The sequence below is a fragment of the Dasypus novemcinctus genome, chromosome 7, assembly GCF_030445035.2.
Source record: "Dasypus novemcinctus isolate mDasNov1 chromosome 7, mDasNov1.1.hap2, whole genome shotgun sequence".
In the NCBI taxonomy this organism is placed as follows: Eukaryota; Metazoa; Chordata; class Mammalia; order Cingulata; family Dasypodidae; genus Dasypus; species Dasypus novemcinctus.
The window spans coordinates 114,835,050-114,859,083 of NC_080679.1; the positions used below are offsets into that span (position 1 = coordinate 114,835,050).

Genomic DNA, 24,034 nt, shown 5'->3' on the forward strand with positions numbered 1-24,034 from the left:
CCCCTGAGTTTGGGGTTTGTTGTTGAGCCAACCTCTTCTGCTTCACCTGGGAGAAACACTAGGCCTGGGGATTCTCTGGCTGCCAGTCCACCAACCCTCTTGTGTTATTGCAAAGAAAGGATTCTTAAATTTGCAACCCAGGTATCCACCCCTTTTTTTGGAACGTGTCTTGCTGCTTTGGGTCCTTGAGATGTATAGCCTAAAGTGTTCTTTCTAGATCATCTTCATTCAGCATATATATATATATATATTTAATAGTTTTTGGTAACCTATTATCTTGTTTATCATTTGAAATTTTCAAATGTCTTCTAGTTTTTTCATAGATTATAAATAGCCACGCATTAAAATTTTGAATTTCTACTCCATCAAACACAGTGTTAGCTTTTTCTTTTTTTTTTTTCTTTTTTTTTAAAAGATTTATTTATTTATTTAATTTCCCCCCCTCCCCTGGTTGTCTGTTCTTGGTGTCCATTTGCTGCGTCTTGTTTCTTTGTCTGCTTTTGTTTCTTTGTCCGCTTCTGTTGTCGTCAGCGGCGCAGGAAGTGTGGGCGGCGCCATTCCTGGGCAGGCTGCACTTCCTTTTTCACGCTGGGAGGCTTTCCTCACGGGCGCACTCCTTGCGCGTGGGGGCTCCCCCACGGGGGGGACACCCTTGCGTGGCACGGCACTCCTTGCGCGCATCAGCACTGCGCATGGCCAGCTCCACACGGGTCAAGGAGGCCCGGGGTTTGAACCGCGGACCTCCCATATGGTAGACGGACGCCCTAACCACTGGGCCAAAGTCCGTTTCCCAGTGTTAGCTTTTTAATAAATGATCCTTTAGATACACGTATTTATGTCTGGATATATATATCTGTGAATATATATTTAAAAACAATTGACAGACATACAAATATATGGAAATTTTAGTGTATAGTTAAACAGAAATAATGTGGTCTGAGGCAGTCAGAGAAGCCAAAAGAAGAGAGAAAAGACAGATTGCCATGTGATGGAGGCAGTGATTGGTTGATGGATTGATGCTAAGCCACCAAAGACATTACAGACTTTGGAGAAGACCTTACCCTGCTGACTTCTTTATTGTTCACTCCTAGCCTCCAAAACTATGAGCCATAAATTCCTATTGTTTTAAGCTAACCAACTCATGGTATTTGTTAAAGCAGCCTTGGCAAACTTAGACAGCAACTGAGACCCTGATGTTAAGTGAACACAATGTGTAAGTATAGACTCAAAGATTATACCTTATTAGATTGTATTGTATATGGAGGATGAGCAGGTTTTTATCAATAAAAGATCTTTTTTTTTCCTACTGGGAAACTAGAATTTTGGGAATAGTGACACAATGCAAAAATTTTACATTGGTTAGTAGTAACTTTTTTTTTGTTATTTTGGGTTTTTTTAATTTTATTTTTTGTTGTGTTGCTTCACCACACAGGGTCCTGCACCTCTCTGTGTAGGTTTGGGATGCCTTTTTTCTTTTTTTAGAAGGTCCCCGAGATCAAACCTAGGTCCTCCATATGGTAAATGGGAGCTCAATTGCTTGAGCCACAGCTGCTTTCCAATAGTAACTGTTTTTAGTAGCAGTTAAAACTGATCACTGGAATACTGAATGGTTGATTCCGTCTTTGGAAAGGGAGGAATCCAACATATGACAGACATGGTAAACCAACATCCCTTTGGTCTACTAAAAATGTCACAATTCTTATATGCTCATGAAGGCAAAGGCAGATGGCTGTGTATCATGCTGTAAGTTGCAGTATATGAATGGATGTGTGTGTGTGTTCTGTGTTGGTATCAAGGTTATATACCCTTTTGAACTGAATCTCACTTTTGGGTCTATGAAGGCATTTGATTCTTCATTGGTGTATGTATAATACCTTTGTTGTTGTTTAAGATTTCTACCTTAGAATGAATAACTTCTGACACTTAAATATTTACCCTTCAACTTATCATGGGAAATGAACTGTATAGAACCATAGGTATTCTTGAAAGTATGTTGGTATTCATTCTCTTGTAGGAAGAAATTCAGGACTAAAATTAGGCTGAGTCAATGATGTACTAGAATCTATTAAATTTATCTTCTTTACTATAACTGTAATACAATTAATTGTTCTTGATTTTAGTGTCATAGATTAGTTTCTGTAAGAAGACTTGTCCATCTTGCAGGGTAGATTCCTTTATAAAATGGGATAGTTTTGTATTGTGTAGGTCAGGAGCTCTGGAGCTGAGGAAGTGATGTTAACTGTTCTGGGCCACAGTGCCACCTGGGGGCCAACAAGAAAGACTCCTTTATGGTTGTCATAGCCAGTGCCAGAAGTCTTTGACACTGTCTTGTTTTGTCAAGAAACATATTAAGACAACATTATCTATATGTAGGCACCAGAAAAACGCCATTGACTTTCCTAGTGATAAGAGCATAATTAAAAATTTAATGCAATACTTCCGTGTTACTCCTTTTCTTACCTGTCTCTCTTACCCTTTTATTCAGGATATTAATAACTATTTTGACACAAAGGTCATATACATTTCCTTTTGGGTCCTGTTACATGTCTTCGTACTAATAAAAAATACTATGTGGGTAATGGTAATAGTGTCTCATTGATGCCATAAAAGGATTAGTAAACTAATTCTTTTCAAATTCTTTGAATATAGGTAAACATTTTTATCCTGTTGATGTGTATGGATATATTCATTTTAGGTTTTTTTTTTTATGGGAAATGAGTTGCTATTACTGAGTATAATGCCACTGGATTATTTGACACTTTAAAATGTGTAACTGTGTAAGTAATATTGAATGTACAATTTCTTTGGGCATACAAATGAGCAGGTAGGTGAATTTAATTTTGAAAGTATCTGTTATGTGCTAGAAGCTTTGCTTTGGTTAAGGTTATACCCCTATATGGTATATAGTTATTAGCTAGATTTCTTTTACCCTTAAAGGAACTTCAGCTCAATGATGTTCATTTATTACAAATTTATTAATAGCCTACTCTACTTAACTCTCAGGATAATTTGAAGTCTTATGGCTAATAACAGATGCAGCTGAGATTTGGACCTATTTCTGCTTAACTCTGAATGCAGGTGCTCTTTCTGTTCTACCATCCTGTCTTTATATGAATATTGTAGCTGTATGTTATGATGAAACACCAACATAGAATTCTGTTATACCATAGATTCTTGGTTTCAAGACCTATAAAATCAGTCACATAGCAGCAATGCAAGCACTTTGCAATGATAACCATAAGCTATGTGTAACATCTGTGGACTTTAAACAGGTCATATATAATTTAAGTAGACTCTAGAAGGAGAAATGATTCATGCACTATGAGGTCATTTTTTAAAATTTTAAATTAGTTTCCCTTCAGGTATAAAGTTAGTGCTTTTCTTCATAATGCTTCTAGTCTCAAAGGGAAGAGTTTCATTCTTGCATTTATTTACTTTTAAAATTGCATCCCTTCATTTCTATCTGCTTTTTTTTTGCTTCCTTTTGAAAAGTGCTTCCTTCTAATGAAAGAAACTAAAGTTGTCTCATCATGATAAACAATCTAATAAAAAATGTCCAAGTAAAATAGTGATTTTTGAAGTGTAGCCATGTAATCACTGTGTTCCAGTAATGTTATAAGTAGAAGAATTTTAGCACTAACAACAGAAAAAGATCTGGAAATTTCCTTTTAATTTGTGGTATCTTGATTTTACATATACCCTTAAAATACTCTTCAGAAATGGGATATTTGATACACTGTGAAGGATTAAATCAGTCCTACTCTCCTTTCCTGACCACTAGTACTTAACCATCTTTAGTAGTCAGACAAATAATGCCCCACTAATGTACAATTACTAAATCACTGCCTAATTTTTTCCCTATGTATAAAAATGACTGATACTTAGTAAAATACTTAGAATTTTAAATAAAATTAAGATATTTAATTACAGTGAAACAATTGCATATAGTCTTAAGATCTTCCTCAAAACTCTTCACAGTACTGAAATACATTGGAATGCTTCTTTGGAAGCCAACGAGTTTATTACTGACGTAGCAATAATTTGATTGTTTGCACATTTTATAAAATATTAAAATGTTCTGTTACCATATTCCTTAAATAAATCATGGTAAGATGTTATCTCTGAAGTGCGTCTTGTGAGTAGGAGGGAAATTATATGTTGCAGTGTTATATAAAATTGACTCATATGAGTGGGCTAAAAATCTCAAGAATACCAGGACACCCACGCTAGAAAAAGCCCATATGTGCAGTTTCTCTTTACACCATGTTCCAGCAGGCTGCTTAATGGGCTATACTCATTAAAGAAATCTCTATAATTTCTTTCATTGTCTGGTGAATGTCTTCCTGTTAAAAAATAGTGAAATAACCTTTTTTATAAAAATCATTATTCATAGAACAAAAGAGCTTACTTCAGTATTTGAAGTAATTCTTTATGCTTCAATTTTTAAAATTAGTTAAAATCAAGAGAATAAAGCATACCTACTTTTGGAGTATTTTAGAATATTTAAGTCCTGTATAAATACAAGTAAAATAATCTTTTAGCAAATATTATTCCAGGTCTTGATGAATAACTCATGATTAGGCTATTTTACTGACAAAAGCAATGTATTTTATAAGAATGTTATCATCTCAGATTCAGTATATTTGATAGTTAAAATTTTAAAAACAGATCACTTTTATTGATACATATAAATAAAGCAACAGTCCATCCAAAGTTTACAATCAATGGTATTTGGCATAATCACATAGTTGTACATTCATCAACTTCAATCATCATTAGAACATTTTCATTCTTTCAATAATAATAATAAACCAAAAACAGATAAACAAAAAAATTCATTGCCTCTCATTCTTTCTATGCTGTACATAACTGCTATTTCTGACAATTCTTACACATTTATTTATTTTTTAAAAGCAGTTTTATTGAGTATATTCACATACCATACAATCTATCCAAAGTGATATTCAATGGCTTTTAGTATAATCACAATGTTGTACATTTCATCATCACAAAAAATTTTAGAACAATTTCATTACTCCAAACAGAAAAACTCCACATCCCTTAGCAGTCACCTCTTTTTAAATTTAATTTAATTTAATTTAATTTTTTAAATTCATTTTTAAAAATATTACATTCAAAAAATATGAGGTCCCCATTCACCCCCACCGCCCCCACCCCACCACTCCTCCCACAGCAACACTCTCCCCCATCATCATGACACATCCATTGCATTTGGTGAGTACATCTCTGGGCATCGCTGCACCTCATGGTCAATGGTCCACATCATAGCCCATACTCTCCCACCTTCCATCCAGTGGGCCATGGGAGGATCTACAATGTCTGGTAATTGTCCCTGCAGCACCACCCAGGACAACACCAAGTCCCAAAAATGCCTCCACATCTCATCTCTTCCTCCCATTCCCCGCACCCAGCAGCCACCATGGCCACTTTTTCCATACCAATGCCACATTTTCTCGATTACTAACCACAGTAGTTCATGAATAGAATATCAGTAAGTCCACTCTAATCCTTACTATATTCCTTCTTCCTGTGGACCTTGGATTGGTTGTGTCCATTCCACATCTATGTCAAGAAGGGACTTAGATTCCACATGGATACTGGATGCAATCCTCCTGCTTTCAGTTGTAGGCACTCTAGGCTCCATGGTGTGGTGGTTGACATTCTTCAACTCAATGTTAGCTGAGTGGGGTAAGTCCAATAAACAAGAGTGTAGGAGCTGAAGTCTGTTGAGGCTCAGGGCCTGACTATCATATTGTCAGTCCAGAGATTAATTCCCTAGATATATCTTAAACCCCAGCACCAACTACAATTCCAGTAAAGTAACAGGAAAGGCTTGTGAAAAGAAATCACATCTGAGTCCAGCTCCATCATGCAGAAACACCAACTCCAAAGAAGGGCCAACTGACATGGCAGTGAACTCCATCTGCCATGACCATAAAATCTGTGGGTCTCATTAGCCCTCAAAAGAACCAATACCTGGGGTGTATCTACTTTATCTGTCTCTCAGACTTTGCTCAGGTGTGCATAAGGGCAATCCTTCTGACAACCTCCAGACTCTTTTTTAGAGACTCATAGCCATATAAACACATTTGTCCTTTCCATTTCCCCCTTGACTTAGGTCAAAAAGCATTTTTAACTCCTGTTATTATATGTAGACAGGGATATTCTGCTGGTCCGAGTTGAACCTTTAATTCAAGGTCATTTTCTAGTTACATCATCAGCTGGTACTTGGTAGTGGTCCCTCGGCGCCACGGAGGCTCATCCCCGGGTGTCATGTCCCACTCTGGGGGGAAGGCAGTGCATTTACATGCTGAGTTTGGCTTCGAGACTGGCCACATTTGAGTAACACAGAGGCTGTCAGGAGGGAACTCTTAGGCACAGTGCTGCTCTAGACCTTGTTCTTATTTCAGGTGTATAGGCTCACAAGCATAGTCATTAGTATCAGGGGCTCACTATTGGACCCTCATTCCTTCCTGGTCCTTGCCGTTGTACCTGGGGGACTCCCGCTGCTCCCCTAGGGACCATGACATACCCCCCCGGCCAGGAACCCAGCACTCCCCCCAGCAGTCACCTCTCAATCCCTCTATCCTTCCACAACCCTACATAACCAGTAATCTAATTTCATAAATTGATTTATATTTACATTTTATATAAATAGAATCATACAAAAAATACAATAGTACTTGTGGTTGGTTTCTTTTACTTAGCATAATGGGGTTTTTTTTGTGTGTGTTCTGATATTTACTTCTTGTGACATTTACATACATTTGTTAAGTTTCAAAGAAAGATGGTCTTATATATGCAGTATTACCCACACTCAAATTTCACATGAGGTTTTACTATGCTATACAGTCCCATATTACATTTTTTTGATGAATTGTATGCTTTATTAATATATATCAAGAACTTTGATTTGTGTAAAAAGGAATGAATTCTTTTGTTGTTGTTGTTGATTATATGTTTCTTAAAAGATTTTATTTATTTATTTATTTATTTATTTATTTATTTATTTATTTATTTCTCTCCCCTTCTTCCCCCACCTTGGTTGTCTTACATTTTTTTTTTCTTCTTTATTTTCTTTTAAATGTTACCTTCAAAAAATATGAGGTCCCCATATACCCCCCACCCCACCCACACTACCCCTCCCACATCAACAATCTCATCCATCTTTGTGGCACATCCACTGCACCCGGCCAATACGTTCTGGAGCACCACTGCAGCACATGGACAGTGGTCAACATTGTAGTCCACACTTTCCCCCAGTCCACCCAGTGGACCACGACAGGGCACACAATGTCCAGCATCCGTCCCTGCAGCACCATCTAGGACAACTCCAAATCCTGAAAAAGCCCCCACACCATATCTCTTCTTCCCTCTCCTGACCATCAGCAGCCACTGTGGCCATCCTCTCCACATTGCTACTACAATTTCTTCCCTTACTACCATTTTACATTTTTTAGCTTTCCTTTTAGTAGTGTATATGACCATAGACTTTCCCTTTCAACCACTGCCATACCCATATAATAGCACTGCTAATTACAAACATTATGTTGTGCTTTCACCTTTTCTATTCATTTTCAAAGATTAACACACATCCTTTTTACCAATTCTGCACAAGTTAACCCTCAGCTTTCAATTCTGTAACCTCATTGTATTTTCTGGTGACCCTTATTCAAGTTATTAACTCCTTGAGATTATACAGTCTGTTTAGTTCATAGTAGTGCTATTGTACAGTATTTGTCCTTTTCTGTCTGGCTTACTTCACTCAACATAATATCCTCCAAGTTCATTCATGTTATCATGTGTTTTACTTCTTCTTCCAGCTGCGTAATATTCTATTGTGTATGCACCACAGTTTGTTTATCCATACATCAGTTGATGGACACCTGGGTTGTTTCCGTCTTTTGGCAATTGTAAATAATGCTGCTATGAACATCGGCGTGCAGATGTCTGTTCGTGTTTTTCTGGCTATATACCCAGTAGTGGTATTGCCAGATCATGTGCCAAACAGTCCTCCATAGTGGCTATACAATTCTGTATTCCCACCAACAGTGAATAAGTATTACTATTTCCCACATCCTCTCCAACACTTGTAGTTCTCTGTCTTTTTAATAGTTGCCATTCTAATAGGTATGAAGTGATATCTCCTAGATTTGATTTGCATTTCCCTAATCACTAGTGATATTGAACATTGTTTCATGTGTTTTTTCGCCATTTGTATTTCTTCTTCGGACAAATATCTATTCAAGTCTTTTGCCCTTTTTTTAATGGGGTCATTGGTTTTTTTTTATTATTGAATCCTAGCTCCTCTATATATCATGGATATTAAACTCTAATTATGTGATTTCCAAGTATTTTTTTCACTTTGAGTCAGCTGCCTTTTAACCCTTTTGCCCAAATCCTTTGAGGTACAAAAGTGTTTAATTATGATGAGGTCCCATTTACTTTTTTTTCTTTCGTTGGTCTGTTTTTAGATGTAAGGTCCTTGAAACCACCACCTATACCACAAGATCTTTAAGAGATTTCCCTACATTTTCTTTTAGTAGTTTTATGGCCCTGGGTTTTTTTTATTCAGGTCTTGGATCCATTTTGAGTTGATCCATTTGGAGTGAGATAGTAGTCTTCTTTCATTCTTTTGGTTATGGATATTCAACACTATTTGAATAGACTGTTTTGTCCTGTTAACTGGTTTGTCGAAAACCAGTTGACCATAGAAGTAAAGGTTTATTTTTGGACTCTCAATTCTATTCCACTGACTGATATGTCCATCTTTATGCCAGTAGCATGCTGTTTTGACCACTGTAGCTTTGTAATATGTTTGAAGGTCAGAAGTGAGATTCCTCACAATTGCTCTTCGTTTTTAGAATGCTTTTGACTTTTTGGGTACCCTTTCCCTTCCAAATAAATTTGGCAACTGCCTTTTCTATTTCTGTAAATTAGGCTGTTGGAATTTTGATTTGGTATTACATTGAATCTATAAGTCAGCTTGGGTAGGATTTTCATCTTCACATTATTTAATCTTCCAGTCCATGAACATGGAATGTCTTTCCATTTGTTTAGGTCTCCTTTGATTTCTTTTAGCATTGTTTTATAGCTTTCTACATATAAGTCCTGTACTACTTTGGTTAAATTGATTCCTAAGATATTTGAGTCTTTTTATTGTTATTCTAAATGGAATTTTACCCTGATTTCCTTCTCAGATTTTTCAGTACTAATGTATAGAAAAATTACTCATTTTTCTTGTTGATCTTATATCCTGCAACTTTGCTGAACTCGTCTCAAGTGGCTTTGTTGTAGATAGACATTTCAGAATTTTCTAAATATAGGATCATGTCATCTGTGCATAGTGAGAATTTTACTTCCCTTTTCCTATTTGCATGCCTTTTTTTTTTTCCTCTTGTCTAATTGCTCAAGCTAGAACTTCTAGTACAATGTTGAGTAACAGTGGTGACACTAGGCTTCCTTGACTTTTTTTGCCCTTAGAGGGAAAGCTTCCAATTTTTCCCCATTGAGTATGATGTTAGCTGTGGGTTTTTTATAAATGTCCTTTATCATATTGAGGAATTTCCCTTCTATTCCTATATTTTGAATTGTTTTTATCAAGAAAGGATGCTGGATTTTGTCAAATGTCTTTTTTGCATCAATCAAGATGATCATGTGTTTTTTTTTCCCTTCAGTTTATTAATGTGCATTACATTAATTGACTTTCTTGTGTTGTGGCACCCTTGCATACCAGAAATAAATCCTCCTTGGTCATGGTGTATAAATCTTTTGACATGTTGGATTCTGTTTGCAAATATTTTGTCAGGAATTTTTGCATCAATATTCACCAGAAGATTGGTTTGTAATTTTCTTTTCTTCTATCTTTATCTGACTTTTGTATTTGGGTGACTTTAGCTTCATAAAATGTTTTGGGTAATTTCCCCTCCTCTCCAATTTCTTGGAAGAGTTTACATAGGATTAATGTTAATTCTTCTTAAAATGCTTGGTAAAATTCATCTGTGAAGCCATCTGGTCCTGGTCTTTTACTTGTTTGGAGGTTTTTGATAATTGATTCAATCTCTTTAAATGTGTTTGAATTGCTGTTAAGTTCTTTTATTTCTTGTAGCATCAGTGTAGGTTGCTTGTGCATTTCTAGGAATTTGTATTTCATCTAGGTTGTCTTATTTGTTGGCATACAGTTTCTCATAATATTTCATTTCTGTGAGGTCAGCTGTAACTGCCCCCTCTCATTTCTGATTTATTTGCATCTTCTCTCTTTTTTCTTTGTTAGTCTAGCTAAGCATTTGCCAATTTTATTCATCTTTTCAAAGAGCCTGCTTTCAGATTTTTAACCTCTATTTTTTGTTGTTGTTCTCAATTTCATTTATTTATGCTCTAATCTTTATTTTTTCTTTACTTCTGCTTGCTTGGGGAATGGTTTGCTGTTCTTTTTCTAGTGTCTGTAGTTGTTCAGTTAGAGCCTTGATTTTAACTTTCTTTATACATATATATATATACACACATAGAGGCATTTGGGGCTGTGAAATTCCCTCTCAGCACTTCTCTTGCTGTGTCCCATAAGTTTTGATAAGTTGCGTTCTCGTTTTCGTTTGTCTCAATATATTTACTAATTTTACTTATTATTTCTTCTTTGGGAAGGGCTACTGATTGTTTAGGAGTGTGTTGTACAGCTTCCACACATTTTAAAATTTTCTCCTTTTCCCATTTTTTCTTGATTTCCAGTTTTATTCCATTATGATCTGAGAAGATACTTGTGTAATTTCAATCTTTTTAGATTTATTGAGACCTTCTTTGTGACCTGACACGTGGTCTATTCTTGAGAAAGCTCCATGACCACTTGACAAGGATTTTTATAACCTGCTGATTTTGGATGTAATGTTCTGTATATATCTGTTTGGTCTAGCTCATTTATCCTATTGTTCAGCTTATCTGTTTCCTACTTGATCTTCTGTCTGGTTTTTCTGTCTAATGATGTGGGTGGTAAAGTTCCCAAATATTATTGTCAAAGTGTCTGTTTCTCCCTTCAGTTTTACCAGAAGTTGCCTCATGTATTTTGGGGCACCCTGGTTAAGTATATAGATATTTATGACTTTTATTCCTTCCTGGAATTTTATTATTATATAATGGCCTTCTGTATCTTATCACTTTTTTCATTTAAAGTCTGTTTTGTCTGATATTAGTATAGCTATCCCTGCTCTTTTTTTGTTACTGTTTGCATGGAATATATTTTTTAAACTTTTTACTTTCAGCTGGTTTCTATCCCTGGGTCTACGATGAGTCTCTTGTAGGCAGCATATGGATGGTTCATGTTTTTTCTATCCATTCTGTCAGCCTGTATCTTTTCATTGGGGACTTAAATCTATTCACATTTAATATTACCTTAAATGCCTTGTTTACTTCCACCATTTTTTTCTTTGGCTTTTTTTTGTCCTTCTGAGCCTTTTTTTAGTTATGGGAAGTTAATTTGATCAGTAGGTATTTCAGAGGTTTAATTTTGAATTGTAATTGTATCTAAGGTATTCCTTGGATTTATATAGCTCATTTACTTTTCATAGTTTATACTTTAAATTCTGTCATTTCATCTCAGATAATACCACTGTTTTATGCACGCGGACATGTTGAATTGAAGAATTCTCCATGGTTTCCTCAGGTTTGCCTATATCAGAGACAGAAGTAGAATTCAAACTATTTTTTGACAATTGGCTTTTAGCTCTCTGTACTAAATCATTGTTTGCACATGTCTGCCAGCTTATGAAAAATTTTAATTTTGTCATTATCTTAATGATAAAAAGTAAATTTTATATACAAAATAACTCCTTTCCAGTAATAAAGCTTAACTGAAATGACATTTTCATAAATTTAGGTTTTATTTCTTAAACCAGTGTTCTGAAATCAGGGTGCAAACACCTTGTTTTTTTTAGGGGGACATGTTCAAATAGCCACTGAATGGCTGTGTATATTGGTTATAGAGTGAAGCCCTTGGAATGCAGAAATGAATAAGACATTGTTTTATTCTTCAAGAAAGTCACTGTTTAGTAGCAGAACATAGGTAAATAAATTTTGTTACAGGGGGATAAATGTTACAGTGGAAGTATATTCATGGTATAGAGGACATACTGAATGAAGTTGGAAACATGGACCAAAGGGGTTTTGAGAAAGGTTTTCAGTGAATTAATGCCTAAACTGAGGTCATTTCAGGTAAAAGGACCACAGTGTTTAGAGTTCAGTTTAGGAAATTGTCGTATATAAGAAAAATTCACATATTATTCCAGAAGATGCTCTTAAGCATGTTTCTTCTTGTTCTTTGGTTTAGTGTCCTAGCTGCTAAAACAAATAGCAAACAATTTATTGGAATTTATTGGCTCATGATTCCAGAGGTTAGAAGGTTTACCACCTCCAGGGGTCAGTATCTTCTGACTTGCTTATAATCTTTGGGGTTTCTTGGCTTATCTGTCACATGGGATGCATGTGGTACCATCTTCTTTTTCTCCAGCCTCTTTTGATGTCTAGCTTCGGCTGCTCCCTCTAGTTTTTCTGTGTTCTATCTCCTTTGTTTTTAAGGACGTCAGCCACATTGGATGACAGCCCACCCTCATTCAGTTTTGGCACACCTTAACGGGTAACATCTTTAAAGGCCTTTTTTACCACTGGGTTCACACCGACAGGACCAGGGGTGGGGACCTGAACATGCTTTTTGTGAGGGATAATTTCATCCTCCACACTCTTTAAGTATAACTTTGCAATAATGTGAGAATTTATCAAGTGATATTTGCATTGATGCAAGATTCCAACCATCTCAGATCACTGCTAAATATTAGCGGTGGTACTAATGAATGATAAAATAACTGATCTGTGGGAAATAAGAGGGAAATGGGTGGATAAGATGCCTGGATTAATTGCAATTTTGTAATGAAAAATTAACACAGACATATCTCATTTTATTTTGCTTCACTTTATTGCATTTTGCGATATTTTGTGCTTTTTTTTTTTTTAATTGAAGGTTTGTGGCAACCCTACATTGAGCAAGTCTTTCATTGCCATTTTTCCAATGGCATGTGCTGTTTCCATATCTCTATGTCACATTTTGGTAATTCTTGCAATCTTTCCAACTTTTTGTTATTATTATATCTGTTAGGTTGATCTGTGGTCAGTGACCTTTTATGTTATTATTGTAATTGTTTTGGGGTGTCACAAATATGTCCATATAAGACACCAAACTTATTCATACATGTTATGTGCATTCTGACTGCTACACTGGCCGTTTCCATCTCTCTCCCTTTCTTTGGACTTCCCTATTCCAGCAGACACAACAATATTGCAATTAGGCCAATGAATAACCTTAAAATGGCCTACAGTGGCCTGTAAGTGTTTAAGTGAATGGAGAGTCATATGATTTTCACTTTAAATCAAAAGTTAGAAATGGTTAAGCTTAGTGAGAAAGGCATACTTGAAAGCTGAGAAATTCTAAAAGCTAGGCCTTTTGTGCCAAACAGCCAAGATGTGAATGCAAAGGAAAAAGATCAAACCAGTCACAACCCTTAAGCCAATGCCCAACAGAACAAGGCCCTAGCTCTCCAATTCTTTGAAGGCTGAGAGAGGCGAGGAAACTGAGAAGAAAAGTTTGAATGTAGGAGAGGTTGGCTCATAAGGTTTAAGGTAGGAAGTTGTCTCCATAACAAAAGAGCAAGGTGAAGCAGCAAGTGCTGATGTAGAAGCTGCAGAAAGTTTCTCAGAAGATCTAGCCAAGATAATCAGTGAAGATGGCCAAAGGGGTGCTGATGCAAAATACCAGAAATTCGTTGGTTTTTATAAAGGGTATTTATTTGGGCTAGAGCCTACAGATACCGGACCACAAAGCATAAGTTACTTCCCTAACCGAAGTCTATTTGGAGCAAGATGGTTGCCAATGTCTGTGAAGGTTCAGGCTTCCTACGTTCCTGGGGCTTGCTTTTCTCTGGGTTCAAGGGTCCTTTCTTCCAGGGGTTTGCTTCTCTTTCCTCTGCACGCTGACTTCCCAGGGCTCCAGCTTAAGTCTTCAGCATCAACCTCCAACATCAGAAAACCCCAGCATCAATAGCTCCAACTCTCCAACTGCATGCGAGAGCAACCTGGAGAGACTTTGACAGCTCAAGTCAGCGGAGTACCTGTAGCTGCCACTCAACTTTCCTATAATGTCTCAGGATCTGGGCTTGGAGGGACCCGAGGCCAGGTGTTTCCATTTATTCTGCAGGTTACACCTGGGTTTCCAAACAGTGTTAACACGTCTGAAGATGCCAGCTTGTTGCTGGAGCAGGTCTGTGATACCTAGAAAGCCATCCTCATCTGATTATGGACCTAGAGTTGGGAGAAGTACTCAGAAGAGGCAGGCTAAAAGGCATCTGGCTGGTTATTAGGTGGAAATTGTGAACTCTGCAAAGAGAGTCCTTTGCTTTTTGTTGAGTGCTTCTGTCCCTTGTGTCTAACATGTTGATGACAAATAAAATATTTACTCTTTGGGGAAAAAAAAAAAAAGCTCCAACTCTGTCCTTTGCCCTGTCCTTTGCCCTCCACCAAGGGGTGGAGACTCAATGACTTAATGATGTGGTCCCATTAAAGTCCTAATCATAACTCAATCATTCCTAGTAATAGACCAGATTACAAACATAATCCAGTATCTAATTCTGGAATCCATAACTATATCAAATGCTACAATGGCTATACTAAACAACAGATTTTCAATGTAGATGAAACAGCCTTCTATTGGAAGAAGACGCCATCTAGGACTTTCATAGCTAGACATTGAGAAATCAGAGTCTGGCTTCAAAACTTCAAAGGACAAGCTGACTCTCTTGTTAGGGGCTAATGCAGCTGGTGACACTAAGTTGACGCCGGTACCCATTTATCATTCTAAAAGTCCTAGGCCCCTTAAGAATTATGTTAAAGCTACTCTGCTTGTACTTTATATAAAAATGGAAAAACAAAGCCTGGATGACAGCACATCTGTTTACAACAAAGTTTACTGAATATTTTAAGCCTGCTGTTGAAGACTGCTCAGAAAAAAAGATTCCTTTCAAAATATGATTTCTCATTGGCAATGCACCTGATCACCCAGGAGCCCTGAGGGAGATGTACAATGCAGTTAATGTTTTTTGTGCCTGCTAAGAGAACATCCATTCTGCTGCCCATGGGTCAAGGAATCATTTTAACTTTTAAGCCTTATGAGTTAAGGAAAACATTTTGTAAGACGATAGCTGACATAGATAGCGAATCATCTGATGGATTTGGGCAAAATAAATTAAAAATCTTCTGGAAAAAATTTACCATTCTAGATGCCATTAGGAACATTCATGATTTATGCAAGACAGTGAAAATAGCAACATTAATAGGAGTCTGGATGAATTTGAGGGATTCAAGACCTTAATGTATAAATTAACTGCAGATGTGGTAGAAATAGCAAGAGAGCTAGAATTAGAAGTGGAACCTGAAGATATGACCAAATTGCTGCAATCTAATGATAAAACTTGAATGGGAATGGATGAGGAGGTGCTTTTTATGGACGAGCAAAGGAAGTGGTGTCTTGAGATGGAGTCTATTCCTGATGAAGATGCTATGAACACTGTTGAAATGTCAAAAAAGGATTTAGAATATTACATAAACTTGGTCAATAAAGTGGTAGCAGAGTTTGAGAGGATTGACTCCAATTTTAGAAGCAGCTTTTTTGTGGGTAAGATGCTATCAAATAGCATCAATCATGTGGTACAGAGAAATCTTTTGTGAAAGGAAGTCAATTGATATGGCAGACTTCATTGTCTTATTTTAAGAAATTGTCGGGAAGCAGATGTGGCTCAAGTGATTGGGCTTCTGCCAGCTATATGGGAGGAACTGGGTTCAATCCCTGGGATCTCCTGGTAGGAAAAAAAGCATGCCTGTGGAGCAAGCCAGTGCCGGTGTAGTGAGCTGGGTGCTTGCACGAGTGTCCGCATGGTGCGCTGGGTGCCCATGCCGAGTGCCTGCACAGTGAGCCAGTGCCCATGTGGTGAGCCAAGTGCCTGCGCAAGTGAATCACACTGCAAGATAATGATGCAACAAAAAAGAGAGACGAAGGGGAGAATCAAGGCAAGGTGCAACAGAAAACCAGAAACTGAGGTGGTACAAGTGACAGGGAACCTCTTTCCACATCAGAGGTCCGCAGGATCGAATCCCAGTGAATCCTAAAATAGAAAAATTAGAAGACAAAAAGAGAAATACATACAAAGGATCACACAGCAGGAAAAAAAAAAAAAAACCCCAGCGGGGGAGGGGGAAGGGGAAAGAAAAAACAAAAACTAAAACAAAACCCACAGTATTCTCAAAAACAACTTCTGACACACAAATTTTTAAAAAAACTTCGTTAAAAAAAAATTGTCACAACTTCCCCAACCTTCATCACTCACTACCCTAATCAGTTAACATCCATCAATACCAGAATATGACCCTCCACCAGCTAAACAATTGACTTGTTGAAGGCTCAGGTAATGGTTAGCTTTTTTTTTGGTAATAAAGTATTTTAAAATTAAGCTATATGCATTACTTTTTAAAGATATAATGCTATTGCATACTTAATAAATTAGAGTATAAACACAACTTTTGCATGCACTGGGAAACCAAAATATCCTTGTGACTCGTTTTATTGTGATATTTCCTCTTTTGCAGAATCTCCTGTATATGTTGCTTAAAATATAAGTTGTGTGCAGGATTCATTAATTTAACACATATATCTTGAGCTGATATCCCCACTTTAAAAATGAGAAACTGCTATCAGCACTTTGCAAACGAGAAAGCTGAGGTATAGAGGTGAAGTAATTTGTCTAAACTTACCAGTTAGTAAAAGGAGGAGCTAGCATACATTTTTATTCCTGATCCAGTGTTTGAGGAACTGAGAAAGGGCCAGTGGATCTGGAGTGCTGGCATGAGATGAAGCTGTGGAGTTAGTGTGGGCCAAATGATGCTGAGTCCTGCTGACTACCTCTAGGATTTCTATCAACATTTTAAAATTAATTGGTAGCCATTGAAATATTTTTAAGGAATGAAGGGACATGTTCAGATTTGCACTTTTAAAAAGCAAAGCTGTTTTATTATTATACGTGATGGGAATAGAGATGGAGGTGGATATTTGAGAGATTTGTAAGAGATAAAATTAAGATATTTCACAATGTGGGAAGCAGATTTGGCCCAACAGATAGGGCATTCGCCTACCACATGGGAGGTCCAAGGTTCAAACCCAGGGCCTCCTTGACTTGTGTGGAGCTGGCCCACGCGCAGTGCTGCTGCATGAAAGGGGTGCCATGCCGCACGGGTGTCCCCCCCCGTAGGGGAGCCCCGTGCGCAAGGAGTGCACCCCATAAAGAGAGCCGCCCAGCGCGAAAAAAGTGTAGCCTGCACAGGAGTGGCACCACACACATGGAGAGCTGACACAGCAAGATGACACAACAAAATGAGACACAAATTCCGATGCTACTGACAAGAATACAAGTGGACACAAGAAGAACACACAGCAAATGGACACAGAGAGCAGACAACTGGGGGTGGGGTGGGTAAAGGGAGAGAAATAAAGAATAAATCTTTAAAAAAAAAGATATTTCACAATGGATTTATGTACAGAATAAGGGAAAGGGAGGTGCAAGGGTAACTCCTAGTTTCTGACTTGAGCAATTGGGTGGACCTTAGTGGTGTTAATTGAGTTGAGTATGTGAAGAGGACCATATTATCTGGCAGAAGAATGTGTTGTGGAGGGGATATGGGAGTTTGTTTTTGGTTGTGGGTTTTTTTTTTTTTTTTTTGCTATTTTTTTAAATTATTATCTCTCTTTGGTCTTATTTTTAAAATATTACATTAAAAAAATATGAGGTCCCCATATACCTCCCACCCCCTCACCCCACTCCTCCCCCCATAACAACAACCTCCTCCATCATCATGATACATTCATTGCATTTGGTGAATACATCTCTGAGGACCGCTGCACCTCATGGTCAATGGTCCACATCATAGCCCACACACAGTCCACCCAGTGGGCCATGGGAGGACATACAATGTCCGGTAACTGTCCCGGCAGCACCACCCAGGACAACTCCAAGTCCCAAAAATGCCCCCACATCTCATCTCTTCCTCCCCCTCCCTATCCTCAGCAGCCACCATGGCCACTTTCTCCACACCAATGCCGCCATTTTCTTTGATTACTAATCAACAAGAGTTCATGAATAGAATATCAGTAGAATATCAGTAAGTCCACTCTAATCCATATTCTATCCCTCCATCCTGTGGACCTTGGAATGGTTGTGTCCACTCCACATCTGTAACAAGAGGGGGCTTAGATTCCACGTGGATGCTGGATGCAATTCTCCTGCTTTCAGTTGTAAGCGCTCTTGGCTCCCTGGTGTGGTGGTTGACCTTGTTTACCTCCATGTTAGCTGAGTGGGGTAAGTCCAATAAACCAGAGTGTAGGAGCTGAAGTCTGTTGAGGCTCAGGGCCTGGCTATCACATGGTGAGTCCAGAGATTCAGGTCCCCTGGGTATACATTAAACCCCAGCACCAACTACAGTTCTGGTAAGAGTAACAGGAGAGGCTTGTGAACAAAGACCACATCTCAGACCAGCTCCATCATACAGAAATACAAACTCCAAAGTAGACCCAACTGACATGGCATTGAACTCCATCTGCCATGACCATAGAACGTGTGGGTCTCTGTAGTTTTTGTTTTTATCCCTCCGCACCCCTTACGGCTTTTTGCGTGCTGTCTGCTCTCTGTGTCCATTCGCTGCGGGCTCTTCTGTGTTCTTGCTTATCTCCCTTTTTTGTTGTTGCATCACCTTTCCGGGTCGGCTCTCTGTGGCATCTGCGGGCCAGGCAGCGCTCCACAGTGTGCGGGCAAGCCTGCCTTCACAAGGAGGCCCTGGGATACCAACTGAGGGCCTCCCATATGGTACACAGGAGCTCATCTGATTGAGCCACAGCTGCTTCCTGGGGTATGGGAGTTTGATTTTAAACATGTTGAGTTTGAGATGTCAGTGAAATACCCCTAAGTAATTTCAGGCAGGTAGGAAGTTGGATATTTCTCTCCAGAACACAGAGGAGAAGTTTGGCTGCACATTTAAATTTTGGCCATGTCAGTGTGCAGCTATAAATCAATAATGGGAACGATAGAGATTATCTAAAGAAAAGAAAATCTAGGACTGAATAATTAGGAATCCAACATTTAAAAGCCAGGTAGAGGAAGATTAGCAAGCAAAGGAGGACAAAAGTGATGATAAAGGTATGAAAGAAAAGGTACGAAGAAAACCAAGAGTATGTAGTGTCACAGAGCCTAGGGAATAAAGTATTTTAAGAAATTCAAAATGGTTCTCAGTATTGGGTTCTGTTGAGGAATCAAATAAGTTGAGTATTTTTCAATGACTATGACATGGAAGTCATTAGTGACCTACCCAACAGTAGTAGTAAGGGAATAAGTCATATTGTAGTTGATGAAATGTTAGTAGGACTTGAGGAGATGATATAGCAAATTTAGAAAATGATTTCAAGAAGCATGGTTGTGAAGAAGTAGAAGAAAATGATTAAAAGCTAAAGAGGTGGTAGCACAACAATGTGAATATAGTTAACAGCACAAAAATTTATATCTAAATTTGATTAAAAGGGGAAATGTTCAATTGTCAACAGAATAAAAGTTGAGTTCATAGAGCTACACTATACAGGGAACCCTAAGTTAAATAGTGTACTATATTTAATACTAATCTAGATTTTATCAGATGGAACACCTCCTAAGAGAGATGAGTGTGATACAAATGTAGGCCAATTATTAGAGCTGGTGTTGGGAAGTTAAAGGTGCTTAATTTATCACATGTATCAATCTAGTTGAGTTGCTTTGCTTGTGCAAACTCTCATTTAACTGATCTCTGTGATATAGCTGAAAGAACAACCAGGTATGGTCTAGAATTGCTCAGGGAATTAATCAACAGTTAAACAACTGAAGAGGATACCGATAGGTGGTTGGTATTTGGATGTCTTAAGGGAGAAAGCTGTGAATGCATAGTATAAGGGAAGAAGTGAGGTAATAGTCTGCTAATTTGTTTAAACAGAAGCAGAGCGTAAAAGCCACTTGGTACAAACTCAAGTCTGGGTGTTGAGGGAGTCTGTAGAGAAATACTGAGTCATCGGAAGAGGAATTGGAGCACAAGAGAAATACCTCCTGGAACTCACCTACCTCAGTGAAAGAAAATCTCCCATCTACAATACAATAATAATTACTATCCTCTGAATCTAAACTTTATCTAAGTGCTTTTAGATGCAATAACTTTTCAGATCACAGAAACAGAGTTCTGAAGCGGAAGGATCCTAGTAAACTGTCATAGACCATTTAATAATAAAGAGAACTGAGACGCATAAAGGTTGAGTGATTTATCCAGGATTTCAAATATAGCTCTTAGTGAAAAGGACAAAACTCCAACTGCAGGTTCTTAACTATGACATGGAAGTCATTAGTGACCTACCCAACAATAGTAGTAGGAGAATAAGTCATATTGTAGTTGTTGAAATGTTAGTAGGACATTTATTTTTCTTTCCACCACTCCATGCTGCCTCCCATTTCAGCAACTTGCTAATACTGTTGTTGAAACGCTATATGTATTTAAAGAATGTTATTATGCCTGACCCTCTCCAGTCCAAAAATCATTCTTTTTACTATAATTTTATTCATCCTTCATATGTTTTGGTTTTCAGACTCTACTATTCTGGTGCAAATTTTCCCGAGTACTTAGTATTCATTTGCTATTCCTTTTAAAATGTCTAAATTAGATTGTTAGCTATTTGATCTGCAGAATATCTGTTAGGCAGAACCATCAATTTTATTTTGCTACTCAAAAATATATGTGCTGTGGTAGGATAAATACTGAGAGTGAACATACTATTTCCTTTTTAACTTACATTTTTATTACCTTATCTTAAAATTTTATCAGGTCATTCTTTTTTATTTTAATTTTTCCTCATTTAGAAATGTTTTAGTGAAAATCTTCTAAAGTCTAAAAATTCAGATCAAGTGACAGTTAATTATCATTCTCAGGATGTAATCAGACTGGCTATTCCAGAGGGAACTTGAACAAATGCAGCAGTGACATTTCATATTTTCCTGAATTCCTGTTTTTTTCTTTTTGTGGATTGAATCAATTTGCAGAATATGAAACTGAATATGTATGCAAAGTTAAAAATAAATGTTTAATAACTCAGACTTGTTCTCCTGGATATAGATTTCATTAAGTTGTCATAGGAACAGATGGGTAGGATGACAGAATTAGGTAACTGCCAGTTAAGGAGGAAATGATTACACAAATTTAACACAGGATCAGAACTAAGGATTTCTGAATCTGTGATATTATTTTCCTTGGCATCCTTTGATAGATCTGCTTAGGGTTCATTTTCTTCATCGGTAGAATGAAGAGGTTTATCCATACCTGCAGCAATCATTCACTGAGTACCTATCATGTTCCAGGAACTGTGCTGGCTTTGGGGCATGCCATTCCAGTTCTAACTTTTGATACTATTTTCCTTCTGCTCACCTGTGGACAGAAGCCCTTTCTCCCACCCCATTTTCAATTCCTCCTGGTACTAATATGCCTTTCAGGTTGAGGCTGTTTTCTTTTTTTTTGTTCATTTATTTTTTTATATTCTTTTTTTTTTTTTTTTTTTTTTTTGAGTTTGTTTTAAGGCTCATTCTGCCTGCCCAAACTATGAAACTTCTAACTAAGTGGTATGGAAATAGATTGTGTAGTTTTCTTTTCAATCAGTGATGGTGTCATAACAATCTGAACAGATTCCCATTTGGCAATTCTTGTCAGCTATTAAAATACTAAAGAACAGAATGTCGCCTATATCAAAGGACTGGCATGTCCAAGCTATGAAATAAGCACATGTCCTGGTTAACTTTCTTACTGTGTAGATGCTCTTCAAAACTGTCTCTTAACTGTTGTTGAAACCAACCTTAAGTGGCCAGGCAGGTAGTACGTAAGAGTGTGGCTATCTGATTGCAAAGTAGTGCATGCCTCATTTCTCAGGGAAACAGCTGCTATTTATTCCATGCCAGAGATCCAATGCAACATTGTCAGATATCTTAGTTTTTCAAAAAAAATTTTGTGAAATAGTCTCATTTTCAAATGTTAACAAGTAATGTGAATTTTCATAAAGTACTCTAAGGCCAAAGCAAATCCTTCTGCAAACTGGGTGGGGGGGAGGGGAGAGAAAAAAATAAACAATAAATCTTTAAAAAAAAAAGTAATCTCTGCTCAATTTTTAAAAAATGAATTGTTTTACGTTTCTGTTCAAATTAAGCATAGCACTTCTTATTTTTTTTTTAAGATTGTCTTTCTCTCCCCTCCCCTCCCCCCCCCAGTTGTCTGCTCTCTGTGTCCATTCACTGTGTGTTCTTCTGTGTCTGCTTATATTCTTGTCAGTGGTACTGAAATCTGTGTCTTGTTTTGTTGTGTCAACTCTCTGTGTGTGCGGCACCACTCCTGGGCAGGCTGCACTTTTTTCACACTGGGCAGCCCTCCTTACGGGGTACACTCCTTGTGCGTGGGGCTCCCCTATGCAGGGGAAACTCCTGCGTGGCAGGGCACTTCTTGCATGCATTAGCACTGCACGTGGGCCAGCTTATCACACAGGTCAGGAGTCCTTGGGTTTGAACCCTGGACCACCCATGTGGTAGGCGGATGCTCTATCCCTTGAGCCAAATCAGCTTCCCACTTCTTAGAGATTTTATAGTTCAACTTTTCTTTGTCTTTTTCGTTCCCTGAAATCATGAGATTTGGTGGATATTTGCATCTTTCAGGGATATAGCTAACTTCAAGATGTAGAAATTAATGGTTTTAGATAAATGAATTTGGAACTTTTCCCTCTAAGGTCAAAGTGCTTGATTGCCTCTCAGTTAAACTTTGTTTCTAGACTTCTAGTTCTATCGTCAATTTCAGTGGCCAGTGCTAAGGTAAACTTCTGTCAAATAGGAGAAATCTTCTGATACATTTTTGTGGAGAAAGAGAAGGAATTCAAGAGTAATTGGCAATTGTGTGTAAGACCATGCATTTTCTGGAAAGACAAGAATATTACAGGTGAGCCAATAGAAAACTTATAGTTACCAATGTCATCCTCCCATTACATTGTCTTAAATGTTTAATATAGATCTTTTCACATATATATGAAAGGGGAGAAATAGTATAATGAACCTTCAGATACCCATCAGCCAGTTTCAACAGTTACCAACCCAAATTTACCCCCAAACTCAACCTGCATAACAGATTATTTTAAAAAACGAAATTACAGATTTACATGAATTTATCCTTAAATACTTCAGTGCCCATAATATTTCAATTAATTTCCTTGGAGAAGGGTGGATTTGTTTGTGAATGAGTTAGAAAAAAGAAAACAATAGAAAATTAAGGAAAGGAAATGGTAAGGAGAGAATATTGTAACATGAAAACTGCCTGAGAATAGGCTATCCATACTATATACTCTTCTTACTTACATGGAATCGTAAGCCATAGATTATTCCTGTGGTGGGACTCAGCCTTTAAGGACAAGTTTTTTGTTTGTTTATTTGTAGATTTATTTTATTTATTTAATGCTCCCACTCCCTTGTTGTTTGTGCTCACTCTCTGCTTTCTGTGTCCATTCACTGTGTGCTCTCTATGTCTACAAGTCTTCTCTTTAGGAAGCACTGGGAAATGAACCTCGGACCTCCCATGTGAGAGAGAGGCACTCAATAGCTTGAGCAACCTCAGCTCCCTGCTTTGATATGTCTCTCATTGTCTTTCCTTTTTATGTCCCCTTGTTGCGTCTTGTTGTGACAGCTTGCCATGCCTGTCTGTTATGTCAGCACACTGTCTTGCTCGATTTCTCCAGGAGACACTGGGAATAGAACCTGGGACCTCCCATGTGGTAGCTGGGAGCTCAATCACTTGAGCCACATCCACTTCCCTAGGGACAAGTTTTTGAAGTAACTGTTGGGGAGTCATT

The 24,034-nt window shown here is 37.7% G+C and overlaps 1 protein-coding gene and 1 pseudogene across 4 annotated transcripts in view; both read left to right on the top strand.

The window, feature by feature from the left end:
* The window catches only part of ZRANB3 (zinc finger RANBP2-type containing 3), a 362,849-nt gene that overhangs the window by 68,537 nt on the left and 270,278 nt on the right, over nucleotides 1-24,034 (top strand). The gene's annotated exons all lie outside the window — the stretch shown is intronic.
* LOC111761077 (small nucleolar RNA SNORA44) lies at nucleotides 14,090-14,198 on the top strand (annotated as a pseudogene).